Here is a 26,056-nt window from a genome sequence, read left to right as displayed (position 1 = left end):
TGCTACCACTGTGGGTGTGATTTTCCTCACACAGATGGGTGTCCCACCATGGGTCAGGAGTGCCGTAAGTGCGGAGGGGAAAATGACTTCGAAAATGTCTGCGGTAATCACAGAAGGCGCACATCAAGAGGCCATGACAGGGCGTCTCGATCGGCTGGCACCAGACATCAGGCCAAGGCAGTACGGGATCGGCGGGACTCATCAACGGGTTCCTCTCAGTCCAGTTGTCAGTCATACAAAAGTCACAGACAAAGGCACACGTTGTCTCAAGACTCCAGGTCACTATCGCCCATCTCGCAAGACAGTGACGAGTACGTATGCATGGTCGCGGATCCTGACCGACTCAAAAAGTATCCCCGACTCAGTATACAAGTAGGAAAACATCATACGAAGTTTGTCATGGACAGTGGAGCTTCCTTGAACTACATGCCAGTAGCAGAATACCAGCGAATCAAACCTCGCCCATCACTGCGCCCTGCCCATGTAAAAGTATATACATGGATGTCAAGAAAGCCACTCCCATGCTTGGGGAAATTTTCAACGCAACTCACGTACAGGGATCGGACCATCCCCGCACACATTCACGTCATCGAAGGGCCGGAAGCTGACTGTCTCCTAAGTCTTCCAACTGCGGAACGACTACGCCTGGTGGACATCCTGTATCGCGTGGATGATGAGCTTGATGTGACACTGAAATTTCCAAAACTGTTCTCTGGCTTGGGGAAGATAACTCGCTGCCAGATTCGATTCCATATCAATGACCAGGTAGCACCCATAGCACAGCATCACCGGCGGATCCCTTTCCACTTGCAACAAGCCGTTGAGCGAGAGCTACAAGAGTTGCTGGATGCGGATATCATCGAACGGACAGAGGGGCCTACACCATGGGTCTCTCCGGTGGTTGTCGTGCCAAAGAAGGGCGAACTTGACAAGGTGAGGTTGTGTGTGGACATGAGGGCGCCCAATACGGCCATTGAGCGAGACAGACACCCAGGGCCGCACATCAGTGATATGATTGCGGCACTAAATGGAGCCACGATATTCTCCAAATTAGATCTAAACAAAGGGTATCACCAACTCGAGTTACACGAAAAATCAAGGTACGTAACGACGTTTTCCACTCATGTCGGCCTGTTCCGATATAAGCGACTTAGCTGTGGCGTGTCATCCACGGCCGAAATATTTCAGGAAGCCATCAGGAAGGTCATCAACCACATTCCTAACACTCTTAATTACAGTGATGACATCCTCGTGTACGGATCCACCACACAGGATCATGACACTGCCTTGGAGCGAGTATGCCACACCTTGCTGGAAGCCAATCTCACTCTAAACAAAGATAAGTGTGAGTTCCACAAATCCACGCTAAAGTTCTTTGGCCACATCTTCTCGCAAGCAGCAATGAGACCGAACCCAGAGAAGGTGTCAGCGATAAATGATACCCCCAGCCCCCAAGATGTAGGGGACGTTCGATCTTTTCTTGGAATGGCTAGCTACTGTTCGCGCTACATCCAAAACTACGCGACAATCAGCTACCCGCTGCGGCAGCTCACGAAACAAGGGCACTCATTTCAGTGGTCAGCAGAGTGTGAACGGGCCTTTAAGGACATCAAGGCAGCTGTGGAGTCTGCCGACAACATGGCATATTTTGATCAAAAGAAGAAAACGGAAATTACGGTGGACGCCAGTCCAGTTGGGTTGGGAGCAATACTGGCTCAGTATGAATCAGAGGGAGACCAACGACACATAATCGCGTACGCGAGCAGGAGTCTGACGGAGGCCGAGAAAGCGTACTCACAACCAGAGAAGGAGAGCGTGGCTGTTGTCTGGGCCTGCGAACACTTTCACATTTTTGTGTACGGCAAACACTTTACGCTAATCACTGATCATCAAGCTCTTATTACCATCTTTGGCAATCCACGGGCAAAAATGCCCCCCAGAATAGAACGATGGGGTCTTCGCCTTCAAGAGTACACATATACCATTGTGCACAAGCCAGGCAAAGCGGAGAATCCTGCTGACTACATTTCTCGGCATCCCAAGGTAACAACACGATGCAAATCGTCGGTGGCAGAAGAATACATTTGCTTTGTGGCAGACCAAGCCCGGCCACCAGCCGTCCCGGTCGACGCCATCATCGATGCTACTCTGGAGGACGACACGCTGATAGAGGTGAAGAGGCGACTGCTACACAATGAATGGAGACATCTGGAAGGTAACGATAAAAACAGAGAGGCTGACAAAAGTGAGCTGGCTGCCTTCAGGCACGTGAGAGAGGAACTGTCAGTGGCCCCTAATGGGTTAGTGTTAAGGGACACTCGACTCGTCATCCCCAGAAGTCTCTGTCAGGGAGTAGTCAACTTAGCCCATGAAGGTCATCGCGGAATTGTGGCTACCAAAAGGTCTCTGAGGGAACGAGTGTGGTTCCCAGGTCTTGATGACATGGTAGAAAGCACGTTGAGAGACTGTCCTCAATGCCAACTAGTCAGTAGGCCTGATCCTCCTGCACCCCTGCAAATGTCCAGATTGCCGGAGGGGGTGTGGCAGCAAGTGGCAGTAGACTTCTTTGGTCCATTTAAGTCAGGACAATACATCTTAGCCATAATGGATGAATACTCTCGCTTCCCCATTGCTCACATCATATCATCCACCAGAGCTTCAAGCACGATACCTGTGCTGGATGAAGTATTTGCTGCATGGGGCATTCCCACAACAGTGAAAACAGACAATGGGTCCCTGTTTAATAGTCAGGATTTTGCGGACTTCGCCAAGCATCTAAACTTCAGACATCGCAAAATCACGCCTCTGTGGCCGCAAGCCAATGGGATGATCGAGAGATTCATGTCCATGCTAAAGAAAGCCATTCAGCAAGCAGAGGTGGCACGGCAAGACATTCAGACAGTGCTCAATGAAGTCCTACGGGCATACCGGAACACACCTCATTCCACGACGGGGAAATGTCCCGCCACGCTAATGCTGGGCCGGCCCGTACGCACCCGGATACCGATGGTTGATTGGCCTGACAAGGCAGTGTGTCCAGATTCGGACACTGATGACATTGCTCGCACGGACCAACTCAAAAAGGACAAAATGAAAACGTATGCGGACCATCGCAGGTGAGCTGCTTCATCTGGGATTCAGGAAGGTGATTGGGTCCTGGTGAAACAGGAACAGCAAAGAAAAACTGACTGTCGCGTCAGTGAAACTCCTCTGGTGGTCGTCAAACAAAAGGGGACCATGATCACTGCTGAGTCAGACGACAAGAGAATAACCCGGAAAGTGGCTCACTTCCAGAAGTGTAGCCCCAAGGTGCGAGAGTCTCTTGGTAGTCCCATCCAAAGGGAAACCAGTACTCGTGGAACTGAGACCAGCACTCTGACACCAGAAGTGGACTCTAATGAAGGAAGCAGTGATCGTACTGAAGTCAACAGTCGCCCCCGCCGGCACATCAAGAGGCTGAGTCGGCTGATCGAGGAACTGTAACTATGTTAATGTTATTTGGTATATACATAATGTATCCAGGATGAGTGCTTTGAACTTTGTTAAGAAAGGGGGAGGTGTAATGTGGGGCTGCATTAGACGGATGCTAGGACCGCCTCGGACCAGGAGGCATGGAGGGGCAGGATCTAGGTGGGGCCAGGGATAGCCCGGGAACGTACAAGGGCAGTTAGAGGCAGGTTACCGACAGAGGAGGTTGTGTGAAATAAACCTGTGTATTGAACCCTCACACGTGTCTGCGCAGTACCTCCGCCGACACTACAGGCATTTGTCCACAGGATGACTGCAAAGTCTCAAACAAAAAAACAGGGAAACACAGCCTGGTTTCCTTACGGAAATTAAACTACATTCATACGTAGAATTTTAGAATTTCACAGATTACTGTAGTAAATAAGGGTGTTGGTAGTGGTTACTTCTTTTAATAAATCCTGTGGGTAGAAGATTGCTACTGTGATAATTCTTACTAGACCCTCCTAGGAGGGTCTAGCATGTTCAGTTGTCTGTTAGATCTTTATAATAAAAAAACATTAAAAGTCCAAAACAAATACATAGAAAACCTTTAGATCAGTCCTCGTCTGTCTTTTCGAGTATCATACACAGTCTGCTTCTCCCCATGACAAAATATTGTAGGCAGCAATGAGTTAGCTAATTTCTGCCATTGACTTCATTGAGTCCATTGGCTCCTGTGAGTAAGCACATTTCGCCTAATCACATGTGCGCATCCTTCTAAAAGAAATGTGTTTCAGTATCTCAGCTGGTGGGAAGCCCTTTAGTTTTCTATTTTTACTTTTATGAGTCCCCTATAATTTCTGTTCTTCTCCTTTTTTTGGGCATCCTGCAGATAAAATTGACAGTTCTATAGGGCCACTCTTTTGCCATTCATCTGCTTCATGCTGCAATTGTGTGACCTCTAGTCCCAAAATGCAGCACGACCATCTTGGGCTGGTATTGTCCATAATGCATTGTTGTTTTATCGTTCTAAGATGCAGTTCAAACGTATAATTTTGGCCACCTTGGCTCAGTATTTAGCAGTGATATACTATACACTTTAGCATTTGAAGATGACCGTCCAGTGTGATGTTTACAGAAGGACTATTTTGGAATGCAAAGTGTATAATTGTTTTTACCGAACCATGATGGCCAACCCCTTGCTTCTTTCTAAACATGGCAGCTATGTTGGAACTTTAAAACCTCATTACACTGTGTATAATACCACTGTAAGATGGTCATGTGCTCCAATGTTTAATTTTATTTTTGTATTACAGGCAAATGCCCACCAAGTTTAGGTGCACACAAACGTTTGTTTTCTACTTTTACTATATCTAATTTCTCTCCACCTCTGGAAACGTGCATGTAGGTTTTTTTGCAGATGGGTAAGTGGGTGAATGTTAAAATGAGTCAGTGGGTGGATAAATGGGTGTATGAGTGCAAGGATGAGAGATTTTGTGAATGTTGTGAGACATGAAGTGCCTAAACACACTATTGGCATTACCAATTCTTGTATAGGATGGTGCAGGAAACCACCACTCCCACATAACTGCCCCTCCTGATTGCAATGAAGGGGAGGTGGCTAAGAAGAAACAATAGGGCAGACTGCATCTCCTTCTTCCTCTCTACAGGCCAGCTGTGCACTGCAGGGGGGGGGATAGGAAAATATGATGCCACTGAGGGGAGATTGGGTACAATGCTCACCAATGCAGCCCTTACAATCTGACAGTCATAGGCCCCATGCAAGCTGAAAACACACACCTCTCTGAAGCACTATCACTGTTGCCCTGAATTCTTGAGTGTTTCATTGTAATGCCTGACTAAGAGGCATATTTACAAGGAGCTTGTGCCACCGCTGCGTCATTTTTTTTAACGCAGTGGCGGCACTTTCTTTGTTCCATATTTACAAGGTGACATATCTAGGCAGATGCGTCACTTTTTGTCGAGATGCATCATTTACTTCTTTTGTCGGAATTGGCTGTGCCGTATTAGTAGTAATACATGCAAGGTAGGCGTACCTTTTTAAAATCCTCTGTAAAACTGGCGCAGTGGTATTTATGGCTTTTTCCAAAAGTTACGCATTGTCGGGAAGTGGCCCACTGCGCTTGAGATGTGTCAAAATTGCTATGCCTCTAAAACACGGGCTTAGGAATGATACATTGACTGTTGCAGAGAAATTTGACCAGCTGACGTGACCGAAACAGTGCACTCTGCAATCAAGTCAAATCCCATCAACAGGTAAGTGCAAACTTAAGGTAGGTAACACAGGAAATCACACATTACATAACATTAGTGACTTATGTCACCATACATAGGCATGGTAGAACACATAAGCACGCTATGCCCACTTGTATGTGTGACATCCAGGACCAATGTAATAGAGTGCAAGGTGAGTTTTTGTCTTTTTGACACTCTATTACATTGGTCCCCATACAGTAGGTTACTTGTGTCAGTCAAAAGTGACTCATCACCTTTTTTTTGTTGCATTGCTGTAGTTGCATCAGTTTTATGACCAATTACAGCAATGCTCCACTTTTGGGCTAGATGTCTTGTGGCAACCTTCCCATGGATACGTCTGAATTTCTGATGGATCCTTGAGACCTTGAACCATGGCGCCCCATATCGTAAATATGGCACTTCCATAGCGTTGTAAGGATTTTTCACACAGGTGCAAGAAATGTTGACGTATCACTGCCTTGGCGCAGTGATGCGTCATTTCTTGTAAATAAGGCCAAGAGCCTCTGGGAGAGAGATTAAACACAGTTGAATGTTCTGCACCCTAGCATAGCACTGGTATCTAGAAGCACTGCTCAAAACCCACAAGCTAACTGAATCACTTCATTTCATATACAGAGGAGCAACCAGTTCTGAGCAGGCATGGTCAATCTTCCAACAGTACTAAATAACTAAAGAAAGAGAAGGCTCAGGCCCGAACTCTTTTGGAACCTTTTCAGAGTTATGAATAAAAAATGTTTTTCACTGCAGGTGTTGAACGGAAAAGTACTTTACATGGTGATGGACATGCAGCCCTGCCCTGAGTGCCCGAACTGTAATGATGTCTGGATATCTGTTCTTGACTTTTTGTTGTCACAGGTGAACATGGATCATGCGTGTATGCCATTACATGGGCCTGTCTCATGTACTGCAGTCTTTTTAGACCGGGAGCGGCACCCAAAGCATTAACCTCATAGTGGCCAGGAGATAAGCAGCAAGAGCGCAGTGGGGACAGCATAAAGTGTAGTGATCAGTAAGACTGAACAGGGTTTTTTACCTGTGCCAATGGAGTGGAGGTTACAGACTATTTCAATTATAGATCCGCTGCTGTGTGCCTAACCCTCATATGGCCAATATCAGTTTGGTGTGTAGTGGTGTGCAGTGCGTGTATGTTATACATGTGCCTGTGAATGGTACAATACATGGGAGATGATGTGCAATGCAGTGCATGGGTTTTATATGTATGTGCTGGGTGTATGTGTGCCTGTGAATGGCACTATACCTTGATGATTTTGGGTTCCATTTTGGGAGACCCAGGGAAAACTGGAGGTATATGAGGCAGTAGAGGAATCCCCCCAGACAAATTTGTGGATTGCTGAAATCCCGTGATGTGTGTAAGACACACTGGAGGAAGGGAGAGCCAGGATCTTCGGTACACTTCAAATGGTTCTCTTTAATTCAGGGAGAGGTCTCATGAAGGAGATGGGCCTGAGAAGAGAACCATAAAGAGTAGAGCTGAGGCCCTTGGGTAACCTTGTTTTGATACACAAATCACTGTGGATGACATCCAGATGTGAACCACTAGTCAATCCCATGGCCTGTGTTGTGGGGCTATCAGATTTGGAGTCTCTCCTGCTGTGACAGACTGTTTTCCTGCAGAAGGGCAGAGGAGAGAGCACTTTTTAAGAACCAGACACCCAACATAATACATCAAAGACTCAGACTCTAAATCCCTTTTGGTCTCTGGAAATTAGGACTAAATGAAGGGGCGCTTGAGGAATCCAAAAAATTGTCAACTGTTAAGCAGCCAGTTGGGCTGTTCGAGAAGAAGCTCTGCAAGACTTCTGTTTGTGACCAGGACTTGGGTCCAAGGCCTGCCAGTATCCCAGCTGGGTGAGGGGACATCTTCCAGGGACTTCAAGACCACCTGCCTCTGGAGCCTGGAGCGACCCTGTATGCCAATGTGAAGAGTGTTGCCATGCGGATCAGGCCATAGCCCTTGTGCCCTTGTGCAGAACTAAGTCAGGGAACCCATATGCTGGGTGGGACCTCCGTGAAGATTTCTACTGTGCCAATCGGGCCATGGCATGTGTGCAGAGATGGTGTCCCATGTATGCTGGGGGGACCACCAGGACAAGGCAAGGAGTGTGGTCTAGTTGAGACTGCCGTCACGAGGAGGAGGCCAACCCTGTGACACAAGAAGGCCCAGCCCCAACTGAGGACCAGCACCATCAGCATTTCAGTACCCCACAACCTGTGGGTGGGGAGGATCCCGAGAAACTTACCATGCCTCAGAGGTTATTCGAGGACCCGACTGCTGCCTTTCTCACATGAAAGTATTTTAGATATGGGTTGTGAATTGTGTGGTGTTATAGGTTAGGAAATGAATTAAGTAAATTTATGTAATAATTAACATTTTTGTTTCTAAATGTTTTCTGAATAAAAAATATTTATTTGTTTGAAAATTATTTTTTATTTTATTTAATATAATATTTGTAGGTATGTGTCATATGCATTTAAAATTATAATATGCTTTTTTTTAATTTGTAATATGAAATATATTTCTATTTTAATTTTTCACATTTATATATATTTTTTGTTTATTTTGTTTTTTAAATATTGTGATGTTCTTCATATTTTGTTTGTTTTTAATTTTGAACTGACTGGAGTGAGAATATTAATTGTTACCCCTCTGCAATCCAACACCGTGCCTACTGTTGCACTGATTGGAGTGGGAATAGTACATTTGACCCCACCACTATCCAACACTTTCCCTACTGTTGAACTCACTGGAGTTGGAATAGTAATTTTTACCCCTCTACTATCCAACACTTTCCCTACTGTTGCACTCATTGGAGTGGTAATAGTAATTGTTACCCCTCAGCTATCCAACACTTTCCGTACTGTTAAACTTATTGGAGAGGAAATAGTAAGTTCAACTCCGCCGCTATCCTTCACTTTCGCTATTGTTGCACTCACTGAAGTGGGAATAGTAATTTTTACCCCTTACCCATCTAACACTTTCCTTACTGTTGCACTGACTAGAGAGGGTATAGTAAATGTTATCCCTCCGCTATCCAACACTTTCCCTGCTGTTGCACTCACTGGAGTGGAAATAGTAATTTTTACCCCTCTGCTATCTAACACTTTCCCTTCTGTTGCAGTGACTGGAGTGGGAATCGTACATTTTATTCCGTCGCTATCCAACACTTTCCCTACTGTTGCACTCACCCAAGTGGGAATAGTAAGTTTTACCCCTCGATTATGCAACACTTTCCCTATTGTTGCACTCACTGGAGTGGGAATAGTAATTTTTACGCCTCCACTATCTAACACTTTCCCTACTGTTGCACTGACTGGAGTGGGAATAGTAAATTGTATTCCTTCGCTATCCAACACTTTCCCTACTGTTGCACTCACTGGAGTGGGAATAGTAAGTTTTACCCCCCGCTATTCAACACTTTCCCTATTGTAGCACTCACTGGAGTGGGAATAGTAATTTTTACCCCTCTGCTAACTAACACTTTCCCTACTGTTGCACTGACTGGAGTGGGAATAGTAAATTTTATTCCTCCGCTATCCAACACTTTCCCTACTGTTGCACTCATTGGAGAGGGAATAGCAATTTTTACCCGTCCACTATCCAACACTTTCCCTACTGTTACATTCACTGGAGTGGGAATAATAATTTTTACTCCTCCGCTATACAACACTTTCCTTACTGTTGCACTGACTGGAGAGGGTATAGTAAATGTTATCCCTCCGCTATCCAACACTTTCCCTACTGTTGCACTCACTGGAGTGGGAATAGTAATTTTTACCCCTCCGCTATCTAAAACTTTCGCTTCTGTCGCAGTGACTGGAGTGGGAATCGTACATTTTATTCCGTCGCTATCCAACACTTTCCCTATTGTTGCACTCACTGGAGTGGGAATAGTAATTTTTACGCCTCCACTATCTAACACTTTCCCTACTATTGCACTGACTGGAGTGGGAATAGTAAATTGTATTCCTTCGCTATCCAACACTTTCCCTACTGTTGCACTCACTGGAGTGGGAATAATAAGTTTTACCCCTCCGCTATTCAACACTTTCCCTATTGTAGCACTCACTGGAGTGGGAATAGTAATTTTTACCCCTCTGCTAACTAACACTTTCCCTACTGTTGCACTGACTGGAGTGGGAATAGTAAATTTTATTCCTCCACTATCCAACACTTTCCCTACTGTTGCACTCATTGGAGAGGGAATAGCAATTTTTACCCGTCCACTATTCAACACTTTCCCTACTGTTACATTCACTGGAGTGGGAATAATAATTTTTACCCCTCCGCTATACAACACTTTTCCTATTGTTGCACTTACTGGAGTGGGAGTAGTAATGCTTACCCCTCTACTATCCAACACTTTCTCTACTGTTGCATTGACTGTAGTGGTAAATATATTTAAATAGTTTAATGTTTTAATTTAATAGATTATATGTTATTGGTATATATATATATATATATATATATATATATATATATATATATATATATATATATATATATATATATATATATATATATATATATATAACGCTCCAATGTTAAACAACAAAATGACCAGCACTCGTGTTAGTTTAAATCCCGGTTGGGATTTTATTCGTGCAAAGCAAAAACAGACGCGTTTCAGCCGTAGCTTTCGTCAGTGTCGCGTCTCGAGGCGGAAGTTCATATATACAACATTTCATCAAATTAGAGGAAGGACTCACTTACATGAGTTTAGTCGCCATCTTAGAATGTGCAAAATAAACATTATAACATTATATTCGCGTTATCTTTCTCTTTCCTCATCACGAAAAATGCCATTCTCAATTCATTATGATGAGATTCCCACAGAATTAATAAGGGATTTATAATAATCACAATCAAAATCACCAAATTATAAAGAATCAACATAATTTTGGAATTAAATCAAGATTAGCGTGATCAATCTCAATTGTCTCGTGAACAATTCATAATTCCTGATTCACGTCATTAAGCCCTAAATGGGCTGATATTGATTCATACCATCAGTTAAACTCTTATTCCTTTAGATTACAGTTGTATTATATTACCATTACCCTTATATACTTTTAATTCATAAAACATCATTTTTCAGTCCTCCCTAGTTTGTGCAACTTAAACAGATACAGTGCTGCTTGAATTATATGTTATGTTTACATTATAGATGGGTTATCAACTCTTCCCCAGCATTTAAGCCATTAGGTGACTTAGTCTGGAGTTCGATAATATATCTGGATTCCAGACGTCGTAAGCTTCTCTCTCTGTCTCCTTCCCTGATGTCATTGGGGATACAGTCTAGACAGAAGAATTTTAGAAGAGTTCTGTTACTATTATGGTGGTTGGCAAAGTGATGTGCAACAGGGTAATTCTCATCTTTATTGGCAATAGCTCTCTGGTGCTCCAATACGCGCATTTTTACTGCATTCATGGTGCTACCTATGTAGCGGTAGCCACATGGGCACTCTAAGCAGTATACAACATATGTTGTAGTACAAGTCATGAATTCAGTAATCTTATTGTGAGACTTTTTCCCAGGAACCTGATAGGTCAAAATTTTCTTACTGGTGCTACATGCTTTGCATTTCCCACATGGGAATGAACCATGAAGGTTCTGCAGTCCTGAAAAAGAGAGTGGTTTAGTTAAATGACTTTGTACTAGTTGGTCTTTTAGAGATCTTGATTTTCTAAATGTTATTTGTGGATGATCAGAGAGCTCATTCCCTATGATGTTGTCGGATTTTAGAATTTTCCAGTTCCTGCATAGTATGGCTCTTATTTTGCTAGCTGCTGACGAATAGGTAGTGATCAGTCTCAAACTACCCATATTGTCTTTGGGGAGGCAAGTATCCCCTAATAAGGCCTGCCTTTCCACTGTTTCTACTTTTGACTGGGCTGATTGTAAAACTTTCAATGAAATGCCCCTTGCTCTAAATCGTCTGATACTGCTGTTGGCTGCCTGGTCGTAATCTTGCTCCCTTGAGCTGTTTCTTTTGATTCGTAGTAGTTCCCCATACGGGATACTACTAACCAAATTTGCTGGATGACTGCTACGACCATGCAAAATAGAATTACCAGCCGTGGTTTTTCTATACAGGGCTGTTTGGATCATTTCCGATTCTACAAAGACCCTGATATCCAAGAAATGTACCTCTTTCTTACTCATTTTGTGAGTGAAACTGAGATTTAGGTCGTTTATGTTAAGGGCGGAAATGTATTCTTCTGCTGATATCTCAGACCCCTTCCAAATAATGAAGAGGTCATCGATATATCGTTGCCAACAAATCACCTGGTGCACCCATCCACTTTTGTCATCTGCCCAGGCCACCTGCTTCTCCCACCAGCCTACGAACAAGTTCGCATAGCTGGGGGCGAAGCAGGTGCCCATAGCCGTGCCCCTTATCTGTCGGTACTTCTGGCCTTGGAAAGTAAAAATGTTATTATTCAAACAGAATGAAATAAATTCAAGTAACATTTCACTATGTTCCAAGTGTCTTATTGAACGTTGCCCCAGAAAGAACCTCACTGCAGCTAATCCATCCTGGTGTCTTTTGTACATATTTTTTATATAATTTTAAAATTATAAAATAAATTAAAATGAATAGTTTCATAATTGTTTTAAAGTATACATATATATATTTATTATGTATGTGTTTAATAATTTTATTTGTTGTATTCATTCAAATATATATTACATCTATTTTATTTTATTTTAAAAATAATATTTAATATATTCAAGGTTTATTATTTTATCATATATATATATATAAACATCGAGATTTTGTACTACTATATTTTTAACATCAATACATTTTTTTAGATATTTTTATACTTACCTGTTTAAGTATAGACGGTCGATAGTTTTGAATTCTATATTTTTTCATCTATGTGTTACATCTATATTTTTTACATCAATATTTTGTCAGTGAACCAATTTCAACAAACCTTTTCTTTGGTTTACCATCCTTGGACCAACAGACAAAGAAAGAGAATGAATCAGAGATTTGAATAGTAATTTCTGAATTATCTTTTAATGATGTGACTTATAGTGCTACCAAATAATCATACTTTTTCTGTGTGCAAGGTTTTCATGAAAACATTTTTCTTTCTTCAACTCATGTTGATCTTTTGATCTCGTGGTCTTCCTGTTCTTCCTCTGTCATTCCTGAATTGCATTCCTTGACACACGCTGGCATAGTGATTTCTCCCATTGCATTTCCGACATGTCTGACCAAACGCCGGACACGGACCTCGATGTGGAAATTCAAGTCCGCACCTGTAGCACGTTCCTTCTGGTCGTTTCTTCACTGTGTGGTCATTTCAGTCTTTTTTCCATCCACTTGTGCGGTTATTGTTTGTCATTCGGTGTACTTGGTCCACTGATCGTTCCTTTCCTCGTTCCATTTCCTTTGCTTGTGCTGTCGCTCTTGCTTCTGCTCTTGCTAGTGATAGGATGTTTTCTAACGACGTTAGTTCCTTTAGAATTCTTGGGCGAAATTCCGTGTCACAGCAGCCCTCAATGATGCGCAGTCTGATAGCTTGTTCGTTATCGAATTTGTCGAACTCACAATGTGTTACGAGCTTTCGCAGTCTCGTTGCGAAATCATCCAGCGTTTCATCTTGTTGTTGAAAAGCAATCGTGAAGGTGTATCGTTCAAAATTGACATTTCTTTGTGGGTCAAATTTATTTGTCAGGCACGCCTTTAGTTTGTCGTAGGTGGTAGTCTCCTCTTTTGGCAGTGTCACTAGTAGGTCTTCAACCTCATCCCCTACTAGGTTTAGGAATAGGCGTAGTTGCTTCGCTGCTGTCACATCGGTCGCTTCCATGTACCTTTCAAAACGCCTGATCCATTTCTCCCACCATATTCCTGCTTGTGGCTCTAATTTGTTAAATGGTAATGGTCTACGATATTGCGCACTTTGTCTTTCTGTCATCCTTTTCTTTTATTGCTGCCTCTTTATTTGCCTTTGCCAAAGCTTGTTTTCTACTTCTGGTGTTTCTTTATTTGTCCTTGCCAATACTTGTTTTGTCACCTCCGGCCCTTTTATTTGTCTTTGTCAGTGCTTGTTTTCTATTTCTGGTGTTTTTTTTTTTAAATTTGTCCTTGCCAGTGCTTGTTTCCTCCTTTCGGTGCTCTATTTGGCACTTTTTTCTTTTGCCTGACCTCAAAATGGCCGTCGCGCTGTTCTGTCTTCTTATTGGTCTGTTTGCCTGACCTCAAAATGGCCGCCGGTGGTCTCGCGATACTTTTTCTCCAATCGGGGCGCTGCCTGACTTCAAAATGGCCGCCCGCTGTTTCTAAACGCTCATTGTCCCTCTTTCTGCCTGACTCCAAAATGGCCGCCCCTCTTCTCGCGTTCACTCGGCTTTCCCCAGTCTCCTTACCGGGTGGTGCAGGACAGTCTTCTTTCGCTTAATGACGGTCGGGGTGGGCTCCCGCACCGTCTCTCCTTGTGTGGCCGCACACACGAGCCAGTGTGGACTCCTGGTCTCGATGACGGTGTCCTTCGACGCAATGGACCGCCGCTCTTCTTTCCTCTGCTGGGCACACGATCACCCACCTTCGTCGGCAGTTGTCGTGTTCCCGATCCCACAGAACACACGAGAAGCCAGACCGTTTCAGGTATTCTTTATTTCTTTATTTCTTGTCTCGTGCGTGGTCCCTGACCTCTTGCCCTGAGGTCCTGTTTTGGAATGTCCTCGTTCCCCGTTGTCCCCTCCCCTCACCGGAACTGGTGTCCAGAGTCCTCTGGCCTCTGCCCTTTGCCCCAGGGTCCTAGTGCCCCTGGTCTGGGCATGACACTGAGCATGATAAACATTTTCAGGAACAAACACAACTAGTCTCTGACAGTCAAAATCATTCATAGCCAGGATGAAAGAAAGTGCTAATAAGTTCAGATTGGTTCTTCCTCTTTTGATCCTGGTACAAAAATATGGTTATCTTTTCACTTTCTTCCTGTGCATACTTTAGCAGTGAAATTTCAACCACAATATTGTTGGCCCTTTTCTCATTACTCAGTCAATCCTGTGTTTTGCAGCTTGAATTTACCTTGTACTTTGAACGTTCATCCTGTTTTTCATAATGCACAGCTGAGAGTTTATATGTGTGATCCTCATCATTGTTTTCCTAATGAACCAGCTCGACTTATGGTTCATGGTCAATTTGAACATAAGGTCAAGCAACCCATGAATCCCAAGATTTCTAAGGTCATCCTCAATTTTTGAGCCTTGGAAACACTATTCATCCGGTGAAGGTTTGTCGGAAAATTCTTCTGCAATTTATTCTTTCTTCTTGATTTATCATTTCACTTGGTGGGCAGGAGTATACTTTGTTAATCAGAGACCATTCTTGGATCCAAAGAGTCAGTGAGATGTTTACGTTGTTCCACATAAGCAGATGCGAAGGCAGCCTGCTTGGCATAAAGGAAGTATTCCTCATCTTCTTCTCCTCAGACTGTGGGCCACCTGGGGCCAGCTTTGGTAGCCACAATGGGTTTCCATGGTTGTGAGCTAATCTGCATGTGGTTGAGAATGTCAGGCTGAGACTTTGGAAAAAGGAGTATAGTGGTGCAGAGAGCCAGCGATGCCAGTAAGCTCCAGAGCATGATATCGGGTAATTGATTACTCTTCTTGCACCTCCCATTCAAAACAACAACATTTTAATGTGAAGGTGGGTTTGGTTAGAGTTATATTTTCTCCTAATCAAGATGGTCATCTTCTCAGTTTTTGCTGCCAGAGCTTCCTGGTCTAAGATGACATTCAACCATTTTCTTGTCAAGCCATTTCCTGTTCAACACATGTATTTGCTTATTTTTTCTACAGTTGTTTTTCCTTGTTTTTCTGCCTTTCGTAACTGTTTCTTTCTTACTGAGTCCCTCTTAGGAGAGATATGGCACATTTCATGTGAATGTAAACGTAGGGAGGCACTGTGGTTTCTGGTAGGAGTCATCCTAAGTATGAAAGCCAATAGAACTCAGTCAGTCAAATACTTTATTCGATAAAATAAATATCATAAAAAGACACATTTACAATAATAACCAATTTGGCAATTAAACACAATTTTTACACCAGAAAAATAATTTGCGTGTTAATGTCATAAAGCATAACCTGAAACAAGTGATTCAAACCTCAAATCCATATTTGGGCATTTAATAAAATAGTCAATAAATATTATGCTAAAAAAAGATTAAAAAGCTATGACCATTAGATAAGATCTAAGTAAAATGACAGCATCATTCATAATCAAAATACAACATCCCCATGGCCTGCCTTTTTCTTCTTATTATTGGACCGGACCGCTGCCACCCAAAAATTCGCAACATGAAAAATAGTCCGGACATTACTCATAAGTTGTAAATAGATAAGAGCCGGTCTAACCTGAGTAAACCCTGCATCTCTCAGCACTGGTAACAGATACCGTTTCCTAATGTCTGAGTAATACTTGCAGAACATGACAAAGTGCAAGGTATCTTGTAATGACACGTTGTCGCATTTGCAAGGCTCAGCATTATCCGGGACTTCCCAATTAGGGAAATCTCCCATGATATAGTGGATTAAATTAAAACGGAATCTAGTTAACAGAAAACGATGAAAGGGACGTGTAACCAGGTTCAGATAGAATTCCAGGTCTGGTAGGGTCACTAACCCAAAATGTTGTCTAACCAACGGCTTTTTCAATTCTAATTCCTCCCTTTCTGCTGATAGAAGATTGTCCCTGGACTCTTTTATCCAGTCTATGTCCATTTTCTTAATGGTATCCGGAGCCAGAAAAAGTCTGACCTACCAAGTTTTTTAAGAGAGGATTCAATGTATGCAATCCAAGGGATTTTCCTGGCTTTATCTAGAGATAAACAATCTTTCAATATTATGTGGTTTAAAGTTATCTCCTCGTTGAGCCAAGTCTTGAGCCAACATATTATCGGGGCCATTTTCACTTTGTCTATTACATAATCCAGCCCCAACTCCACATGTATCGAAAAAGTAGGTGTTGACTGTGGCACAGATAATACGGTTCTTAGGAATGTATTTTCCACCACTTGAATTTGATAGTCTTGTGAGCTGTACCCCCAAATCTCACAGCCATAAGTGGCTATTGCGAGACACTTTGCTTTATAAACCTTTAAAATAGCTTCCATGGGTCTAGCTCCAAGACGTTTTGAAAAGCCCATTAGGGCAGATGTTGATCTGGCGAATACATTTCTTTTTAATTTCATTTGCGGACCCCAGGACCCTTTTTCATCGAACAGGAGACCTAGATATGAAAAAATGGGAACCCTACTAACCTTATCTTTCCCACATACAAATGTCATCATTTTTTTCTTTCTACTTTGTTCCCCAACAATCATTACATGGGATTTTTTTGCGTTTATTTTTAAATCAAGTAACTCCATAAACTTATCAAACTCGGATAACAATTTATTTAAACCAACTCCAGTACGGGCCAGTAAGACCGCATCGTCGGCATAAAGGAGAACGGGTACAGACAAATCTCCCGCTCTTGGGACATCTAACGATGCTCCCTTTAGGGCTGGTTCTAGTGCATTTATATATAATGTGAAGAGTAGGGGTGCTAAAATGCACCCCTGCCTCACCCCTCTTTTTGAGTTAAAATACTTCGTACACCTCCCATCTTGTGTGACTCGAATAGTAGCAATCAAACCACAATGGAGGTCAGCTAGAAAGTTTACTAATGCACTATCAATGCCCATTTTTAATAAAATTTGCCACAGCTTTGCCCTATTTACTAGGTCAAAAGCCGTTGAGTGATCCATAAATCCCAAATAGAGGGAACCATTTTTAGCTACAGTATACTTACTGATGAGGAGCTGTAAATTAAGACATTGGTTCAATGTGCTCCTTTTTGCTCTAAAACCATACTGTGCGTTTGATAGGATCCCTCTACCCTCCAAATGATCTGTCAACCTAGCTAAAATTACTCTACCTAATATCTTAACGGCAGAGTCAATCAAAGAGATGGGCCTATAGCAAGATGGATCATCCCTTTTTTAAAAACTGGTATAATGATAGATTTTGACCAGGAAGTAGGAAATGTATTAGACCTAGCAGCATTAAAAACATTTGGCAAAACCCTTGCCCAGAATCTGGGGTAACTTTTGTAAAGATCCGCTGGGACCCCATCTGGTCCTGGCGCCTTGTTTATCCTGGTCTCTGAGATAGCTATAGCTACTTCAGTTTCCGTGAAGGCCTCTAATTGCATTATTTCTGGGTTATCGATCACTTCTTGTGATCTCTCGGCCCTATGACTTCCGTAAATTTTCTCGAAGTGGGCCGTCCACCGGTCATCCGGAATGTTACAATCAAGACGTGAATTGTCTTCACCAGAAAAAAAAGGCTCATTGATGATTTGCCAGAATTTCCCACTATCCCTAAGAACCTCCCGTGACAAAAGTTTATCCCAAGCCTCATCCTTAATTTGATTTTTCCTATCCTTAATAGCCTGTTTATAGGACTTCCTTAGCTCTTTAATTTCTTCTCCGATTCTTGGGGAACGCTTTAATGCTTTAAGGAGTGCTGTATGTGCCCTAGTACAAGTTTTATCAAACCATCTTTTCTCTTTGGAGATGGATGTGGAGTGCGTTTGTACCGTCAGATTACTATTAATTTGCTTACAGATGGAATCAAAGGCCTCCATAATCAATGTACTCGGTACGGTATTATCCAGACAAATACTAACTTCCTTCTCTGTATTGGACAAAACCTCCCCCATGAAGGTTTCTGGAATTACTTTTGTCCATTTCAATCTCCTACCCTGGTCAATTGGTTTCACCTCTCGCCTAATTCCCGACATCTCAGAGACTTTAAAACCTAATTGTGCCCCCGGGACCATTTCTAAAATAACAGGGTTATGGTCACTAAAGACAGAGAACCTCACCATATATGATACAACTCTAATTAGAACTGGCGCAGACATAAAGATATAATCAATGACTGTGCCTCTGTCCGTGCCTTTTTAGGTAGCTGCCCTCGGGCCTCCCTCAGTACATCCAGATTCGTAAAGATTTGCGGTGGCCAGAAATTTCTCAAGGGCCTCTCCTTGCAGGGTATGTTCAAAGTGTACTAGAGCTGAATATGGGAGACCCTCAAATTCATCAAAGACACATTCATATCCACATGGGTGTATGTTAAAGTCACCCATAACAATGACCTCAGCCCCTGGATTTTTAACTTTATATACCACTAAAAAGTCCTCTAGGCACCATAAAAATTGGTTTAAACACTCACTATCGTGAGAATTATAAAAATTAACCAGTAATAATTTCCCAAAATGTGGTCGGGATAACTCCACTGCCAGACAATTGTGGCAGCTCATGTCAATCTGTTTTAAAGAGCCTTCCAGATTCAGGGAAAAAAACATTGCCAAACCGCCCTTTGCTCTACCAAACTGGGCATGTTTAGCAGGGATTAAAAAAAGTATATACCCATCTATGATAAAATTAAGGTTTGTATCCCATGTTTCCTGGAATGCCAGTATATCATAGGGCTTTATCTCTTCTAGCCAGGACTTATCACCACACTTACTTTTCAACCTAGCTATATTCCAACTTAGAATTTTACAAGTAGGTTTTTGGCAGTCAATATTAGCCTCTGATCTTTCTGAAACACTTGTATTTTGCACTTCAACCGTCTCCTCCTGGTCAGGGGCTACATTAACCACTTTCTGAACACGAGTGTCAGCTAATCTTTCTGAGACAATTGTGTTTTGGACTTCAACCATCTCCATCTGATTGAGGGTTACATTAACCACCTTCTGAAGGTGAGTATCATCTGATCTTTCTGAGACGTTTGTATTTTGCGCTTCAACCACCTCTACGTGATTAAGGGCTACATTAACCACCATCTGAGCACGAGTATCATCTATAAGTCAATCGCAGTCTTCCAGGCCAGATAGCGCATCATATCTATTGCTCAGCTGTATCCTCCCACCGATACCCCTCTCTTTTTCCCATCCAAAATTCTGTTTACCCCCCCCTCTCCACATTCTCAACTGCATAAAAGTAAGATAAAGGAAGGGGATGAATAGAGGGAACCTTATCATCTTGAAACCATTCACAAATGTAATCCACCACCCTCCGGTCCCTGAAATTGATAACTATACAGTCTCCCTCTACTGATTTTTGTTTATGCCCCACCCATCCTACTCTTCTTGAAAAGAGAATTTCTGCAGAAACATGAGTTGGTAACGGGCGGTTCTTATTGAGCCAGTAAATACACTTATTTCTTAGCTCCTGGTGAGATTCCCTCTTACCCTGGCCTAATGGAGGGGCCCCCACCAGGACCACTACATAAGGTGCGGACTCTGGGGGAAGCTGAATGTTTGGTAAAGAAGCTTCATTATAGCCCCTTTCATTTATACGCAATACCTCCTTTTGTAGTTCAGGTTTACCAGGCTTTCTATATGGCAACATTCCATTATCTTCAGAGAGCTCAGACCTTGGTTGATTGTTAGGGCCTGATACAGAACTATTTTCCCGGGAATTTGTCAGATTTCCGGATACAGATTCTTTGTTTGTCACTATAGACTCCTTTACGACTAAGGGGGGGTTCTCTACTCTATTTATTATATTGGGTCCCTTACCTCCTCTCCCAGCCTCTACTTGATTTCTGCCTAAACCAGTAACTAGGTCTACTTCCCTGCCCCGTGATGAGACTAGTTGCAGTTCAAGGCATACTAATCTAGAGTCTATTGAGTCCAAACGTGCAACTATTGGGGCCCAAGATTTTTTAAACAAACATTCCATTTTTGTCCAGAAGGAAGGATCCAGCTCGCTAACACTCCTCTCCCCGGCAGAATCGTGGTTGTCCCCGTTCTCACACGTAGAGCAGGTATTTCCGAGATTATGTGAAGAACCTTGGGGTACTGAGTTATTGGGTCTAAGGGCTTCCCTAGATTTTATCTTCTTCCCCACGGTCTGAGTTTTGTTACCTTGACGGAACCGTTTCAATTGGGGGGCATGTTCAGTCCTGGACAGCTTCGCTTTTGCCCTGGTATTTGATCGGGTCTTAATACTCGGAGAGCATACATCTTCAATAACCACAGGGATCACAGCATCGATGTTTTTATCTATTACACAGAGGGTAAGGGGCGGCTCATTAATCAGTGGTCCTGCTTTTTCCGGTAGCCCCCGCATCCCCCCTTCTGAAGACCCCAAGGACATCATCGAGTCTTGAATATTAGTCTGACAGAAGTCCGGAGACTGGGCTTCAGCTAACATCCCCATAGATGATCTTTTATCAAAGGCAATGTCGAGAGATAGCCTTTTTTCTGTAACTTTAATGTCCTTCGCGAGTGCTGAAGAAACTCTCACTAAAAAATTATCCAGGGTGCCCATTAGTGCTCCTCCTGTCAGCCTTCTTTTATCTTTAATATTTTCATTACTGGCCACTGGTATGGCAGTCATTACGCCAGCGATAATTTACCCTCCCCAACGTCAGCAACAATTACCTGCACAGGGTCGTATGATGGTCCACTCACTAACCTTAGCAGTAGTCGCAGGTGTTGCAGATGAAAGAGGGTAGGCCCGAACGGGCCCGCCCTTGGCCCGGGCTTGGCCCGGGCGCTGCCCGCGCCCGTCCCGCGCAGCGGGGCACTCAGGAAGCTTAAATGCAGCCCGGGCGCTGCCAGATGACGTCAGCGGCGTGCGCCCGGAGCAAAGAACACTGGGAATTGAAGTTTCGAAGGGCCGTTCCCCTCACGGCGATGAAAATAGCTGGAAAGCTGTGTTTTTAGCTCCAAGTCGGGCCGTTCCCCTCACGGCAGTCTTCACAGGTAAGTCTTAAGGCACCAGGGCACCAGGGCTTAAAAGCTTAAGAGCGCGTCCCCGAACTCCTTTGCATTCACTCTGCTTGATTCACTTATATAACACTGTGAAGCTATTTACCAATTTCACACAACCCCTTAAAGAATGTCTGGGTGCACATCTAAGGTGCTCTGGCACTTCGCACTCAATAAATCTCCTGAATCCAAGTAAAATTGACACCAGAATGCTTACTACACACACTTGCTGCATGACACAATGTATTTTTAATTGTATTTTTACATGCTTTACGATTATATCTCATTAACTTCCATACAAGTTCCATGACAACTCCTGCTTCACTTTCGTTTTTAGAAATCATATTTTATTTGGGTTTCTGTTTCAAATTCATATGTACTTCCAATTTGTATAAAATTTATTTCCTGTCATTTTGTTGCCAATTCCCAAATCATTTTGCATTGTCTCGCGTCTTCATTACAAAAATAATCCTGAAACAGAACATTATGACTAAAGCATAACCAACAATTCCAATTAAAGTGTCCTTCCTTTTACTTCATTATTTAAAAACATCTTCTTGTCCGAAATCGTTTTATAAATATATTTTTTTAATTCTGTCCTGGGAGTAGTTACTCTTTCTTCAGAACATCTCAAAGTAATCAAGAGATATCTTGACTGAATCCTGCTCTGGACCGCTATCGCTCTCTTTCGCCCCTCCATGACGAATAGGTCTATGGAAGCGGCCTGGCAAGTTGCCAGGACATGGCGGTGGAGTGAGTGCAGAATAATCCACTAAGATAGGGCACATCTTGGTTTATTGATCCCCTATGTGTTTGTACTCTGAGATCTTGGGCATACGAGCATTGCAGAAGAGTTCCACGATCTTTCTCCAACTACTGAAGTCTACATACCCCTATCAACAACTCAAGGGGCACAGGGATGTCCTTACACCAGAGTCAGGCACCGACATTTTCACTGCTGTGGGTGCCAGAGTGATTCCTTTAACTGACTCCACATCATCTTTGCTTCATGAAAGCTTTGAGATTTAGGGATGTGCTGTGGATTTGGGATGGCAGCGGTGCTCAGTGAGGGTGCAGCCTCATCTGCAGTCCCTAGTCACACCGTGCCAATCAATTGGTATTTCCCTATCTGTTCCTCTTGGCTGGATTTCATCCAAAGAGTTCATGTGAAGTCAACTCTGGTATCTTGACTAAATTAAGGAAAAAGATGAGCTAATTTGAGCCCCTTGTCTTTCTATCAGGACCAGTGAACCCATAGGGAGGGACTTGTATGGGGGCATCAAAGATCTATTTCAAATTGTGGCATCAAACATGGTAGTGCCACAGGGGAAGTGCATTTTTGCATGAGACACTGATAATTCTTGTACTGTTACTAAACGTCATCAAATCCAATACAGTTTCTCAGTACAAAATGCAGGTCACAGTACTGAGATAACTCCAAGAAATGCCAGCAACATGTGCACGCACATTTAACAAGAATCCATCAAAGCACTTCATGGCGTTTACTCCACTCCCTCCACTGGCACGTGACATGGGTACACTAAACCAGCTGTCAACATGAGGGCTCATTACAAAATACCACCAATCTAGAGAGTGGTTCCTTCCCATGTGCTAGTAATTGTACCTGATTGGATAACCAGGGGTCTGCACGTTGCCGCACTTCAGCTGTCCACGTTGCTGTAGTCCTTGCTCTCATTACGCCTGATTACCTGAATAGGGCTGTGTTTCTGGTTTGCAGACTCCTTTTTTATCAAATTACTTTTAAAAGTGTGCCTAATTGTGCCAAGAATGACGTGCATCTAATCGAACTGCATTTTCTATAATCTGCTAAACTGTGACTTATGATGTACACACGATTGTGTGACTTAATGGCCTGACTCCCTGAAATCCAATACATACAACATCCTGGATGGAGTGTTCAGCCAGCTATGATGTAATCATGGCTGTTGTTGTGCATAATGGACATTGTGACTCACACTGCTGATTTAAATGTCTTCATTTGCATAATATCGTTAACTCATTTGAAATTTCTTTTCCGTTGCTCGTCTGGTTCACTGGAGATAAATTTGAGGTTCTATTTAACAGTACATTACATAGAACAAGATACTTATCTATCTCATGACCACAAAAATAACATAAGGTTACCTGGAAACGTATGCTTACAATGAGTTTGGTACTGCAGTATTTTGAAAAACAAACATTTAGGGATATAAAAAATGATAGCTGCGATCTCAACTGCCGATAATACCTGGTGACATGGAGACGGAATCCCTAAGTCTACACTGGAGGGTTTGCAGGGGCAGTCTTTCTTTCACCCCTCCTGCCTCTTACGTACTCGATCATGCCAGTCTCACTGGTTAGGACTACGTATCCTCAACTGGTACCCTATCTCACTGTCATTTTAAAGTTTTGTCTAGGGAAACCTTCAGCATTCTCGCCATCCTGGTGTAATACAAAAATCATAAATAAAAAGTACACACGCACGCACGTGTTCACGCACACACGCAGTTAAACTGCAGTTATGGGTACCAACTAAAACCAAAAAAACACTTAATTTTGCATATTAATATTTAAACCACAATACAGACTGTAATAATTTACCCTTGATTGACTTAACCAAACCCTCATATTTGTTCTGTAAGCAAAAAAAGAGACAAATTGTGAATACATTCAAGTTTATGTGCATATTAAAATCGCGTTTCTGTCAAAAGAAGTACTGGTTAGAATAAAAAGGGTTCATAAGTCTACTGCTAATTCTTCCGTCACATTTAAATCATTTGGGTCGCGTGTATCCAAATTATATATTCATACTCCAATATCCTTCATATTTTTTTTCTCTATCTCCACCTCTTACATCATTTCGGATCTGTGTTATTCCAAAACAAGCATTGAAAATGCAATAGGTCTAGCCCTTGTTTAAGTTAAAGCAAATCTGTTTGTAATTAGGTGGCTTTTTAGCTTTGCTTTTATTAGTGTTTTTCAAACTCTCATGTACATAACATGCATATGTATGCATGCATTTATATTTGCATTTATATAGATATGCAGACGTATATATATGTTTATATATGTATGTATGTATATAAATATACACATACATATATAAATGCATATGTATATATATATACATATGTATGTGCATATGTGTGCGCGTAGAGAGGTAGCGAGAGGTAGCGAGAGGTAGAGAGAAGTAGCAAGAGGTAGAGAGAGGTGGAGAGAGGTAGAGAGGTAGAGGTAGCGAGGTAGAGGTAGCGAGGTAGAGGTAGAGAGGTAGAGGTAGCGAGAGAGAGGTAGAGGTAAAGAGGTAGAGGTAGAGAGGTAGAGGTAGAGAGGTAGAGGTAGAGACTTAGAAGTAGAGAGGTAGAGAGAGAGAGAGCGGTAGAGAGGTAGAGGTAGAGAGAGAGGTAGAGGTAGAGAGGTAGAGGTAGCGAGGTAGAGGTAGAGAGGTAGAGGTAGCGAGAGAGAGGTAGAGGTAAAGAGGTAGAGGTAGAGAGGTAGAGGTAGAGAGGTAGAGGTAGAGACTTAGAAGTAGAGAGGTAGAGAGAGAGAGAGCGGTAGAGAGGTAGAGGTAGAGAGAGAGGTAGAGGTAGAGAGGTAGAGAGTAATAGAGAGAGAGGTAGAGAGAGAGGTAGAGAGTAGAGAGTGAGTAGTAGAGAGTAGAGAGTGAGTAGTAGAGAGAGAGTAGTAGAGAGAGAGTAGTAGAGAGTAGTAGAGAGTGAGCAGTAGAGAGTGAGTAGTAGAGAGTAGAGAGTGAGTAGTAGAGAGAGAGTAGTAGAGAGTAGAAGAGAGTAAGAGAAAGTAGGAGAGAGTAGGAGAGAGAAGAGTGTAGTAGAGAGTAGTAGAGAGTGAGTAGTAGAGAGTAGAGAGTGAGTAGTAGAGAGAGAGTAGTAGACAGTAGAAGAGAGTAGGAGAGAGTAGTAGAGAGTAGTAGAGAGTAAGTAGTAGAGAGTGAGTAGTAGAGAATGAGTAGTAGAGAGTAGTAGAGAGTAGTAGAGAGTAGTAGAAAGTAAGTAGTAGAATGTGAGAGGTAGAGAGGTAGAGGTAGAGACTTAGAGGTAGAGAGGTAGAGAGAGAGATAAAGGTAGAGAGGTAGAGGTAGAGAGGTAGAGAGTAGGAGAGAGAGAGGTAGAGAGTAGAGAGTGAGTAGTAGAGAGTAGAGAGTGAGTAGTAGAGAGTAGAGAGTGAGTAGTAGAGAGAGAGTAGTAGAGAGAGAGTAGTAGAGAGTAGTAGAGAGTGAGCAGTAGAGAGTGAGTAGTAGAGAGTAGAGAGTGAGTAGTAGAGAGAGAGTAGTAGAGAGTAGAAGAGAGTAAGAGAAAGTAGGAGAGAGTAGGAGAGAGAAGAGAGTAGTAGAGAGTAGTAGAGAGTGAGTAGTAGAGAGTAGAGAATGAGTAGTAGAGAGAGAGTAGTAGAGAGTAGAAGAGAGTAGGAGAGAGTAGTAGAGAGTTGTAGAGAGTAAGTAGTAGAGAGTGAGTAGTAGAGAATGAGTAGTAGAGAGTAGTAGAGAGTAGTAGAAAGCAAG

The 26,056-nt window shown here is 42.7% G+C and overlaps 1 long non-coding RNA gene across 1 annotated transcript in view; it reads right to left on the bottom strand.

Moving 5' to 3' along the window:
* Nucleotides 1–12,788: 12,788 nt before the first annotated feature.
* The window catches only part of LOC146868612 (uncharacterized), a 127,153-nt gene continuing 113,885 nt past the window's right edge, over nt 12,789–26,056 (bottom strand). Inside the window, exon 3 of the long non-coding RNA XR_014966310.1 lies at nt 12,789–15,694. This is a non-coding gene — a long non-coding RNA (uncharacterized LOC146868612). The remainder of the gene's footprint in view (nt 15,695–26,056) is intronic.

The sequence above is a fragment of the Triturus cristatus genome, chromosome 1_2, assembly GCF_964204655.1.
Source record: "Triturus cristatus chromosome 1_2, aTriCri1.1, whole genome shotgun sequence".
NCBI lineage: Eukaryota > Metazoa > Chordata > Amphibia > Caudata > Salamandridae > Triturus > Triturus cristatus.
This window is presented reverse-complemented; position numbering and strand designations above follow the sequence as displayed.